The sequence below is a fragment of the Oryza sativa genome, chromosome 11 (genome assembly GCF_034140825.1).
Source record: "Oryza sativa Japonica Group chromosome 11, ASM3414082v1".
NCBI lineage: Eukaryota > Viridiplantae > Streptophyta > Magnoliopsida > Poales > Poaceae > Oryza > Oryza sativa.
Window position 1 is genome coordinate 6,223,758 of NC_089045.1, and position 13,283 is coordinate 6,237,040.

The 13,283-nt window shown below is 43.8% G+C and overlaps 1 long non-coding RNA gene across 2 annotated transcripts; it reads right to left on the reverse strand.

Annotated features, from left to right (window-relative positions):
* Positions 1–3,258: 3,258 nt before the first annotated feature.
* Positions 3,259–6,004, reverse strand: LOC136353848 (uncharacterized). 2 transcript variants are annotated; one of them, XR_010737314.1, is made up of 3 exons: positions 4,953–5,799; positions 4,565–4,645; positions 3,259–3,438 (listed from the first exon to the last, which is right to left on the reverse strand). It is a non-coding gene; the product is annotated as an uncharacterized lncRNA (long non-coding RNA). The 2 variants fall into 2 exon arrangements; XR_010737313.1 differs by having other exon boundaries at positions 3,259–4,645; positions 4,953–6,004.
* Positions 6,005–13,283: the final 7,279 nt, after the last annotated feature.

Sequence of the window (13,283 nt, forward strand, 5' to 3'; positions counted from 1 at the left end):
ATCGGCTCGAAGCTCGCAAGATTGAGCTCTTGGCACAACTTGAAGAATGCAACACCGAGCTAGATATGGAACAGAAAAAGTTAGCCGATTTCCCAATGTCTATCGAAGAACAAAAAGCCAAACTCAAATTGGCTATCAAGAATGTTACAGATTTGACCAAATGTTTGAAAGTCATCCCTGGAACCGATGCTCAAGATGCCCAAGCTATTGAAGTAGAACAAATATAAGCAAAGGGCTATTTCGGCTATCCAGCGATACTTATCTCAATGACTTTCTGTATAATAAGCCTTAGAAATTTTGACTTTCTGTGTAATAAGCCTTAGAAATTGCTGTAATCGGCTAAGATACTCTCATACTTTATTGTCTTTTTGAATATATATATATGCTCCCCTAATTTTACAATGTCAAAAGCATTGATAAAATTATAAAAACAACTAAGGGCAATATAACAATATCGGCCATTGTATATCGGCAAACCACATCCGAGTACAATATGAAAAAACAACTAAGGGCGATATAACAATATCGGCCATCTCAAGACGATGAAAATACATCGGCTATCATGTATCGGCAACATCAGCCAATCATGCATTAACCCAGATACTTGGGTAATATTTCTTCAAGTATTTGCTATTCAATGCTCTTCCATAAACTTCACCATTGAGTCCTTGCAGCATGTAAGCCCCTTTAGACACTACTTTATGAATCTGGAACGGTCCTTCCCAATTCGGCGACCACTTGCCGAATTTGCTATCCCGGGTCCCAATCGGCAAAATCAACTTCCATACAAGTTCACCTTCCGAAAAATCCTTGGGTACCACTTTCTTGTTATAGTGTTGAGTAATTCGCTCCTTATCCCTAGTAACCTTTGCAAGGGCTCTTAATTTAGACTGAACCAAGTCTTCCCTTTCATCAGCCATAAGGTTATAATACTCATCGGCTGTTAAATCATCTTGCAACTCAGTTCTCCTTGAGCCGATTCTAACTTCCCATGGCAAAACAGCCTCATGTCCATAAACAAGTTTGTAAGGGGGGACTTGGATCGATCCATGACAAGCCATCCGATAATACCGAGCAACAAACTATAAGAACCCTTCCCATCGATGACAAAGAATGTTGTAGGGATGGTTTTGTTGCCGACCGTCAGCTCCACATTCAAAACTCCCTTGGTCTCTGATGGATTGCCACTGAAGTCCTTGAGTACCATGTTTGTCTTGATGAGATCCTCAGCGTTCCTGCCCAACTTTCTGAAAGTAGCATAAGGCATCAAATTCACTGCAGCCCCACCATCGACCATCATCTTGGACATCGGCTTCCCATTGACATAACCATTTATATACAATGGTTTAAGATGCCGATTCTCTGTCCCCTCTGGCTTCTCAAAAATTGCCTGCTCCGGTGACAAAATCAATTTAGCCGATTCTTCTTCAACTTCATCGTGCTTGACCCCAAACTCGGCAGACAATGTGAAAACCATGTTAACCAAAGCAGTTACAACACTTTTCCCTTTAGCCAACCTTTTCGCCTCATCGGCTGCGGCTTCATCAGCTACAGGAATTTGATTCTTGACACGCCACTCTTGCCTCGACTTTGTCTTCTTCAGCCGTTGGTTAATTTCCTACTCGACCTCCTGAAAGCGCTCCCTGTTCCTCAATCTTTGAACCCTTCTCTTTTGATTCTTCGTAAAGATACCAGAAGGACACCATTGACTTTTCCTATTTTCATTGTCCTCTTGGCCATGATCTTGATTCACTGGACCCAATCTTTGTTGAACAGGAACTCTTGTCTGCCTTAACCGATTGCCCCTACTATATGATCGGCTTGAGCTCTCGGCAATACCACTGCACCCAGGACAGTCTTCAATAGATGGTAGCCTCATACCTTTATTCCAACAGAATCTAAAGAACTCACAACCCCAATGAGGATCAAAGCCACCGTCATCTTCTTCATAATGCTTCTCCTGCTGCTTGTCGTACTTCTTCTGATATTTGTTGATAATCTTAGCCGAATTTACCTGAAAACCCCTTGCACGGCCCCTATCGGCTGTTCGGCCAGCTGTATGTACCATATTAATAGGAAAAGGATTGCCATCAATTTTCATCGGCCTCTTGTAGTCATCAAACTTGATTTTGCCTCCCTCAATAGCAGCTTGGATCTGCTGCCTGAACACCTTGCAATCATTAGTAGTATGAGACCCAGAATTGTGCCACTTGAAATACCTTTTCTTGCCTAATTCCTCAGTCGATGGAATTGTGTGACCAGCAGGAAGTTGAATTTGCTTCTCTCGGAGCAACAAGTCAAAAATCTTGTCATCTTTAGTGATATTAAAGTCATACCTCTCCTCTTTTCCTGAGCTCTTTACCCATTAGCATGGTATAACCTTTTTACTTCTCACCCATTCAGCTGTAGCTACTTCAGAATCATCATCTTCATTGTCTGACCCATACATATAAGGGCAGACGTGGTTAATTTTCTTGGAATTCCTCCTCGCCTCTGCAAACCTTTGCTCATGCAATATCACCTTCTGTGTGAGATGAGACAAGCTTTCAAAATCTTCCGACGAGAATTTCTCCCTGATTGGAGCAATCATACCCTGAAAAGCCAAATCGGCTAATTGGGCATCAGTCAGACTTAAGCTGTAACACTTATTCCTCATCTCTCTGAATCTCTGAATGTACTCATGTACCGGCTCATCATGTTTTTGCTTGATCGATGTCAGATCGGACAGTTTCATCTCGTGAACCCCACTATAAAAGTAGCTGTGAAACTGTTTTTCTAAATCAGTCCAACTGTTGATTGTTCCATATGGTAGAGAAGAAAACCAAGTAAAGGCCAATCAAGACAAAGACAACCGGAATAATCTAACCCTCAAAGCATTCACGGCCGATGCTTCACCGCATTGAGCTAAAAATCGGCTAATGTGCTCATAAGTTGATGTACTATCTTGCCCTGAAAACTTTGAAAAATCCGGAACTTTGAACCGATTAGGTAGAGGAACTCTCTCGAACCACTCAGGATATGGCTGTCGATATAGATTTCCAGCATCTTTCGGCCTAAGCCCAAACTGTTCCTTCATGACATCTGCAATCAAATCGGCCCATGGTCGCTGTTGAGGTGCCCCTTGAGGTTGTTGTGGCATAGGCTCGAATTGGTTGTATTGAGGAACAAATTGGGGTTGAGCCGATTGTCACGCCCGGAAATTCACTAGTAATTTCCGAACTTATTTGTGCATAAAATCCTCGTCCAGGAATCAGCCGAGGTACACAAACTGACAATTTAATATACAAATCCATCATAATAATAACGTTACACACTTACAAAAGAAAAGAAAACAGCAGCGGAATTAACGGTCTAGCGATGGCTTCAGCTCCACTCCCACAGGCAGCTCAACTGGGGTATAAGCCAAACGTCTTCTCCTTCTGGATCCTTTTTCTTCAACTGAGGTTGATTGATTATTGCAAGAATGAGCATATGACATACTCAACAAGCCACACAGCAAATATGCAAGTGCACAAGGATACCAAAGGATGGCATAATATAGGCTCATTTGCGAAAGCAGCATTTAGCAAATAGTTAAGAGTAGTAAAACAGTAGAGTAATTAATTAAAAATTTTAATCAACACTGAACAGCACACCCATGCTGCACAGGCCCAACCATCCTGAACAACCATACCCGGCTGTACAGATCTAACTCCAAACCAGGAGCTAAGCAAATTATTACCAGTTATAACATCCATAACTATTGTGAGAGGTGTGAGACTAATCACGAAAAACATTGCTCAACCCGCCCATAACCGCGGGCACGGCTATTCGAATAGTTTTACTCTGGCCAGAGGTGTACCACTGTACCCACAAGACACAACCCCACATCATGTCACCATGTGCCTCAATACCACCACGGTACCTCGGAAAGGAGTTGTGACAATACCCCTTGCACAACATAATCCATTACAGCGCACCTTTCCTGGATCATAATCACCCCCTCAAAAACCAGAGGCATGGACTCCCCAGCGACCCCCGTGGACTTCTCGCCACTTCTCAGTCTGGCGCACTATAATGAATCACGCTATACAAAAGATAAAGCCGTTGCCCACGCTGGCTTGTGGTTGGCACGATAAATGTTTCACAACAGTAGCTCGCGAACCGGTCCTTAATTGTCATGAGCACGACTCTCAAAACCATGTGCTCACAACCCACCATTATCAAGTTTTAGTTGGCAAGTAATTAATTAACCAATCACGATTGACCATCGTGAACTATCATTAAGCCATCCTTAAATAATAGTGAGTCATAAGTTATTCCAATAGTGTGCTAATGTTTCTAAGCATGGCTAAGCAATCATAACTAATATCTAGCTGAACCAATATATAAAGCCCAACTAGTCAAGTTATAATAACCCAAGGTATCAAGGAATAGGGTAATCAATGCAAACTGGCCATAACAAAGGAATAGGTTCACACCACCCGGTGACATTCGAAAATAAATGCACAGTTGAAATAAATAGAGAATTTAAATATAGGATCAACATGCTCAAAGGATTGTGTTTAGGATCTGTGTGACTTGCCTTGCAATAATCGGTCTTCAATTAATCTTCTTGAATACTTCCGGCGCACTCACGAACCTTCGCAACGACGGAAACGACAAGCTAACACGCAAAACGAAGAAAAAGACTAATAAAAACCAAATAAACAGTACATATAAAGTAAACAAACATGTAGATCATGATTTTAGATGAATTTAGCAACTTGAACCACTCAAAACCGAGTTACGATGATTTAGTTATGAATTTCCGAAGATTTAATCTATTAGAAAAAACTGGAAAAAGAAAAACGATGATGACATCATCAATGGCCGGACCAAGATGGCGACCTCGCCGGATATAGAGCGACCGGCTGCGGATTTGGAGGACATGAACACGTAGAGGACGACGAGACGAACCCAACGATACTCACCCTCGTGCCAAACGACGACCGACGACGGCCGGCGACGAGGAGGCGACGGCGGCGGCTCGGGTTGCACGGGGCGGCGGAGCTCCGATGACCGGCGACGGAAAAGGAAGGGTGGCCGAGCTTCCCCTCACCACGGCGCACCCAACGGTGGTGACGGCGACCGGCGACGACGATGGAGACGGCGGCGCGGCGGCACCGGAGATGGCCGGCGGCGGCGGTTTGCTTGGCGGCGGTGGCGACGGAGCTACGGAGCACGGAAGAGGACGGGAGAGGGGGCAAACGAAAGAGGAGGACTAGGGGGTCCTATTTATAGCCTTGGATTGAAGAGATCGGACTCCTCCCGCAAGAAATCGATCCGGGAAATCAAAAACTCGGTTTTGGAGATAAACTCGAAAACGAGTTTGATTCGGATAAGATACTCAACGATTTGCTCCGATTTTTGGGGGTAAAGATAGAGGAGGATAAGAGGAATATTTCCCCTCAACTAAATTGGAGAAAAAGAGCAACGGGGAGGCGAGATTTGGAAGGAAGAGGCGGCGGCACTGTGCACGGCACGGCTGGCTCGGGCTCTGCCTGAGTTGGAAGATGAACAGTAGCGCAGGGAGGGAAAGTAGACTTTTCCGGCTGAGCTGAGAGGAGAGGAGGCGGCTCAGGTTGGGCCGGCGGAAGAGAGAGGAAGGAAAGGAAGGAATGGGCCGAAAATGGCCCAAGCTGAGGAGGAGGATTTTATTACTTTCCCAATTAAAATAATCACTTAAATGATCTTTGAATTATTAAAAATACTTCCAATGCTCAAATAATTTCAAGAAAAATCCTGAAAATACTTGGACACTCAAAGTACTTAATAAAATTACAATTAGACCATTTAATGATTAATTTAATATGTGGTTAATTACTGAAATGCTCTTTGTAAGATTAAAAATTAGGAATTGAGCTCCGAAAAATCCGAGAATATTCCAGAGAGTATAATTAACCATGGAGAATTTAATAAAAATTAAATCCATCCATGCTTTATATTTAGGAAATTTTATTTCCCACATTTAACTTCACTTGTAAATTAATGAACATTTAATATAAATTCTATTATTAATTTATTAAATAATTTATAAATCCTGAAACGAAAATCAGGATGTGACACCGATCCTGCTTGCTGGTTCTGAATATGAGGTGATGGTGGCTGATATTGATAATTCAAATTACCCCCCTGGTAATTTTGGATATCTGGTTGAATATTGCGCACCAAATGCTCAGGAATAACTTGAGGAATTACTGTGCCATCTGGTTGTACGTGATGAACCAAGTGTTCTAGAACAACCTGATTTGCAACATGCTGCACGGGCTGACCACCAGGTATTGCAGACCCAGCCGATGCATTCATCGGACCTTGCTGCTGAATCGGCTGAACGACCTGTTGCCTTAGTGGCGTCTGCTGAATCGGCTGCAAGATCTGCTGTCTTGGTGGTGTCTGTTGAACTGGTTGCACAACCTGTTGGACCGGGGGCGTTTGTTGAATTGGTTGCACAACTTGTTGCCTTGACGGGGTGTGTTGAATCGGCTGCTGCTGGGTTGGATCAATAGTGTGTTGAGGGTGCAAGAACATAGATGCAACCTGGTCTTGCGTTAGCCGATTCACATTCTGTCCAGCGTGTTGTGGTTGTTCTCTTACCAACAACTGGGGATTAACTAATTGTCCTGGAGCCGAAGGTGGCGCAGCAGGTGCTGGAGTCGATGCTGGTGCCGTCGGCTGAGCCGATGGTGCATTGAGAGGAATTGACTGGACAACTGGTTGATTATTAGTGATTAATGGCTGATAATTGGGGAACACTCCTCCTGGTAGGTATACTGGTCCTGTAGCTTGATACTCGGCCATTGAACCATCAACCATTGACTTCACCATATTTGCCAAAATGTTAGTTAATATCCCAGATTGGTTGATCAAAGCATGGTGTACATCATAGTCAACCTGATCTTGAAAGTTGTTAAACTGCAACTGTGCTGTATTACTGTCTTGATTAACACCTCCACCTTGAACACCCTGAGACCCATCACCTTGAACCCCGTGCACTCCTGGCAAGTTGTCACCTTGATTTGCTAAAAAACCCTCTGTGGCATTCTTGTCACTCGGTTGAGCCAAGCCATCTGGAGCTTGTTTCCCTTCTCCATCATTGGAAGAACTAGTCCTGGGGTCATCAGGAAACACTTTTAGTTTATACTTCTGAACAAGTGTTCCCTTTCGGGTCTGCATGAACGAGTTCAAGAACTGATCCCGTGCTTGCTGCATCACCGCATCAAAATCTTTCTTTTGATCAGGTGTGAACTTTTCTGGATCGATAGGCATGACGTTTCCTTCATTGACGTCAGTAAAACCTAACTTCTGGATTGTTTCCTTGACAGTACCTGTCACGCCCGGAATTTCTATGTGTGTGAACCCTCGTCCAGGAATCAGCCGAGGCACACAATAACAAATTGATAATAGAGTACAATTATTACTCTAATTAATAAGCGAATAAAATGTCATTACAGAGGTAGATAGTTCCTCTCAATCAATAAAGATCTAAGCAGCGGAAAATAAGATAAACGGCGCAGACGACTCCACTCCACAGGCAGCTTGACCAGGGCTACACCTAATCCTCCACACCATCAGCATCATTGTAGAACTCTTCCTCTGATGAACGATTGCAAGGTGAGTATATGACATACTCAGCAAGCCACGCAGCAAATATGCAAGTGCACAGGATAACAAAGGATGGCATAATAGGGTTCCATTTGCATAAACAGCATTTAGCAAACATTTGAGAATTTAATAAAACAGTTAAGTAATATTTAAACAATATTAATCCAACGCTATACAACATACCCTGTTGTATAGGCCTAACCATTCTGAACAACCATACCCGGCTGTACAGATCTATCTCCAAACCAGGAATATACCATTCCAAACCAGGAGCTAAACAAATTATTACCAGTTATTGCATCTTTTATTATGATGAGAGATGTGAGACTCATCACGAAAGACATTGTTAGACCCGCCCATAACCGCGGGTACGGCTATTCGAATAGTTTTACTCTGATCAGAGGTGTACCACTGTACCCACAAGACATAGCCCCACATCATGTCACCATGTGCCTTAATACCACCACGGTACCTCGGAAAGGAGCTGTGACAATACCCCTTGCATAACACAATCCACCGCAGCGCACCATTCCTGGATCATAATCACCCCCTATAAACAAGGCATGGACTCCCCAGCGACCCCTGTGGGCTTATCTCCGCCACTTCTCAGTCTGGTGCCCCGCAATAAACCATGCTACACAAAAGGTAAAGCCGTTGCCCACGCTGGCTTGTGGTTGGCACGGTTAATGTTTCACAACCGAAACTCGTGAACCGGTCCTTAATTGTCATGAGCACGACTCTCAAAACCATGTGCTCACAACCCACCATTATCAGGTTTTAATTGGCAAGTAATTAATTAACCAATCACGATTGACCATCGTGAACTATCATTAAGTCCTCATTAAATAATTAATAGTGAATCATAAGTTATCCGAATAGTGTGCTAATGTTTCTAAGCATGGCTAAGCATTCATATCTAATATCTAGCTGAACCAATATATAAAGCCCAACTAGTCAAGTTATAATAACCCAAGGTATCAAGGAATAAAGTAATCAAGAACAAAAGGGCTATAACAAACAATAGGTTAATTCCACCAAATGACATTCGAAAATAAATGCAATAGTTGAATAGAAACAATAGCTTTAATCGGGATCAACATGCTCAAAGGGTTGTTTGGGATCTGTGTGACTTGCCTTGCTGGCCTTGGAACTCTTCAAATTCTTCTCCTGCGAAAACAGACTCTCCGGAAACATCGGAATCTAAGCAGAAAAGAGCAAAATCACCAAAACAGCACATAAACAAGCATGAACAATACATGTGGATATTTTTAACATGTAGATCTCAATTTTAGAAAAATTTAGAGACTTGAACCAACTAAATCCGAGCTAAGATGAATTAGTTATGAATTTTTAAAGATTAAATCGGATTAAAACACTTATATGGATTTTAATTGAATTATGACGCAATAATGAATTATTTTTGAAAAGGAAAAGGGAATTATTGCGTCAGCGGCTAGGGTTTGCGGTGGACCGGGTGCACGGCAGCGGTTCACGGGAACGAACGGCCGAGATCGATCCATCCAAAACGGACGGCCGAGATCGATCGGGTCTACGGCGGCTCACGGCAAACGGCCCCGATGACGTCAGCGGCGACGTCACCTCCGGAGGCGGCTCGGCGGCTCGGACGGCGCACGCTCGCTGGCGAACGATGATGCTTCGGCACGAACGAAAGGCACCAGGACGTAGAGCGCGACGCGACGAACTCACTGGTGACCAAAACGGCGGCGGAAGATCAACGGACGGCGACGGCGACGAGGTCGAAGCGGCGGAGAAGATCGGGTCGACGGCGGCGACGGTGCTCCGGCGGTCTTCGGCGACGACGAAGGGGCGGACAAGGACGGCGACGACTTGGCGACCACGATGGCGACCTCCCCGAGCGACGGCGACGGCTGGAGCGACGACGAAGCACGGCTGGAGCGACGGCGACGACGGCGACGCTAGGTCACACGGCGCTAGAGCTCTTCCGACGGCGAGAGACGAAGGCGAGGGTGGCGGCGGGTAGAGGAGACACCGGGGGTCCTTATATAGGGGTTGGAGGGCGGCGGTGAAGGCCCACGGCGGCCGGCGACGCGAAGGAAACTTCGGGAAAAATGAATCCGAATCAAACTCGAATCCATGAATTTCCAAAGCGATTTAGACGATGATTCCAAAAGAGAAAAGGTAGAGGAGATCTCGGGAAACAATTCCCCTCAATTGATTTCACCGGAGAAGGAAAGGGGCGGCCAAATTTGGAAGGAGACGGCGGCGGCGCGGCGCTAGGGTTTCGGGCGGCGGCGGCCGGAGGTAGACGAAGACTGTCAGGCGGACCCCACCTGTCAGCGAGCGAGGGCGCGCGCGCTAGAGGCGGACTGGGCCGACTTGGGCCGAGGGAGAGAGAGAAGGTTTTGGGCCGACTTTCGGCCCAAAGCCAAAAGAGACTTTTAAAAACCTTTTTCAATTTAAATTATTCATGAAATGCAATTCCATTTATTAAAAATACTTCCTTAGCTCAAATAAAACCTAGAAAAATCTAGGAATTATAGAATTAAGCAAAGTATTTAATGAAATTTTATCTGGCCCCATTTTATATTGGAATTTATTAATTAAAATTAGATCTTCTCTTCTAGACTTTTAAAATAAATTCTAATAATTCCAATTAAACAACAATTTATATATTTAGGATTTTTAGGGTGTGACAAACCTACCCCCCTTAAACAGAATCTCGTCCTCGAGATTCGGAAGAACTGGCGAACAGATGCGGATGAGCTGACTTCAATTCATCTTCTCGTTCCCAAGTTGATTCTTCTTCCGAGTGATTACTCCATTGAACATTGCAAAAACGGATAACTCGATTTCTGGTTCTTCTCTCATCTATTTCCAAAATACGGATTGGTTTCTCAATATAGGTCAGATCCTCTTGGACTTCTATCTGTTCAAGATTAGTTTCCTCGGTAGGTACCCTTAAACACTTTTTCAATTGCGAAACATGGAACACATTATGGACTCCTGCCAAAGATTGAGGTAACTCCAACTGATAAGCAACCTCTCCTCTTCTATTGACAATCTTATAAGGTCCCACAAAACGCGGTGCCAATTTTTCTTTGGTGTGAAAACGATGAACTCCTCGAAAAGGCGTGATACGAAGATACACATAATCTCCTTCGCCAAAACTTAGATCTCTACGACGATTGTCGGCATAACTCTTATGACGAGACTGGGCCACACGCAACCTTTCTTGAATGATTTTCACCTTTTCTTCTGCTTCCCTCAGGATATCCGTCCCGAAAACCTGACGTTCTCCCGTTTGATCCCACAAAAGCGGAGTGCGGCACTTCCGACCATACAGTGCTTCGTACGGAGCCATCTGAAGACTAGCTTGATAACTGTTGTTGTACGAAAATTCTGCATAAGGTAGATTCTTATCCCAACTTCCACCGAAGTCTAAAGCACAAGCTCTCAACATGTCTTCCAAAATCTGATTCACCCTTTCGGTTTGTCCGTCTGTCTGCGGATGATAAGCAGTACTAAAGTTCAGCTTAGAACCCATCTCTTCCTGAAGCTTCTTCCAAAAATTTGAAGTAAACTGACTGCCTCAATCAGACACTATTTTCTTAGGGACGCCATGCAAACACACAATTCTTGCCATATACAATTCCGCCAACCGACTTCCGGAATAGGTTGTCTTTACCGGAATGAAATGAGCCACTTTGGTAAGTCTGTCGACTATCACCCAAATAGAGTCATGGCCTGATGACGTTCTGGGTAGACCAGTGATGAAATCCATACCAATTTCCTCCCATTTCCATTCAGGAATCTTCAAAGGCTGCAACAAACCGGCGGGTTTCTGATGTTCTGCCTTGACTCGCTGACAAACATCACATACTGCTACGTACTCTGCGATTTCACGCTTCATACTTGCCCACCAAAATCCTTCATTGAGATCCTGGTACATCTTAGTACTACCAGGGTGAATGGAGTATAAGGTATCATGGGCTTCCTTTAGAATTGCATCTTTTAAATCTTTGTTGTCGGGGACACAGATTCTCTCGCCCAACCATACAGTTCCTTGCTCATCTTTCAAGAAACCGATAGCTTTCCCTCTCCTCATATTCTTCTTGATCTCTTGAATATCAGGATCATTAATTTGGGCTTCTCTAACTTGATCAATTAGAGTGGGCTTCGCTTCTAAAGCTGCAACGAAACCTCTACTGACAATTCCCAAATTCAATCTTTCAAATTCCTTGCATAATTCCAATGGCAACTGTCGTCCTTCCGTAGCATTGCAATAGCCTTTCCTGCTAAGAGCATCTGCTACAACATTAGCCTTTCCCGGGTGATAATGAATTCCCATGTCATAATCCTTAATTAATTCCAACCATCTCCGTTGTCTCATGTTCAGATCCGGCTGAGTAAAGATATATTTTAAACTCTTGTGATCGGTATACACCTCTGTACGAGTACCGAAAAGATAATGACGCCAAATTTTCAACGCATGAACTACTGCAGCTAACTCAAGATCATGAGTAGGGTAGTTCTTCTCATGCGGACGTAACTGACGAGATGCATAGGCAACCACCTTCTCATCTTGCATCAGAACACAACCTAACCCAAATTTGGATGCATCGCAATACACTTGGAATCCCTTCTTTGGATCAGGTAAAATCAAAATAGGAGCTGATATTAAGCGATTCTTCAACTCTTGAAAACTCTGCTCACATTCTTCTGACCACTTGTACTTTACATCTTTCTGAAGTAATCGTGTCATGGGCTTAGCAATCTTGGAAAAATTCTCTATAAACCTCCGATAATATCCTGCGAGGCCTAGAAAATTGCGAATCTCTGAAACTGTCTTTGGTTGTTTCCAATTGGTTACGGATTCCACATTACTAGGATCGACGGCAACTCCTCCTGCTGAGATGACGTGACCAAGGAACTTCACTTCGGACAACCAAAATTCACACTTGCTAAACTTAGCATACAGTTGATGTTCTCGCAGCTTCTCCAGTGCAAGGCGAAGATGTTGTTCATGCTCTTCTTTGGTTCAGGAGTAGATAAGAATGTCATCAATAAAGACCACCACGAACTTGTCTAGGTATTCCATAAACACCTTATTCATCAAGTTCATGAAGAAAGCGGGGGCATTGGTAAGTCCAAAAGACATAACAGTACATTCAAACAACCCATACCTAGTGGTAAAAGCTGTTTTAGGTATATCTTCCTCTTTGATTCTCAACTGGTGATACCCTGATCGAAGATCTATCTTGGAGAAAATAGTGGCACCTTTAAGCTGATCAAACAAATCATCAATTCTGGGTAGCGGGTACTTATTCTTGATAGTCACATCATTTAGTGCACGATAGTCCACACACATCCTTTGGGTATGATCTTTCTTTTCCACAAAGATAACTGGAGCTCCCCATGGAGATGAACTCGGTCTGATGTACCCTTTCCGAAGCAAATCGTCCACTTGCCTCTTGACTTCTGCCAACTCATTGGCTGCCATTCTATAAGGTCTCTTATGGATTGGAGTTGTTCCTGGTACCAAATCTATTCTGAACTCTATATCCCTTTTAGGAGGCATACCAGGTAAATCATCTGGGAACACATCAGGATACTCCCGGACTATAGGAATCTCTTCCAAAGTTATTTGGTTTAGTCTTGACCTTAAAGACTCAGAAGAC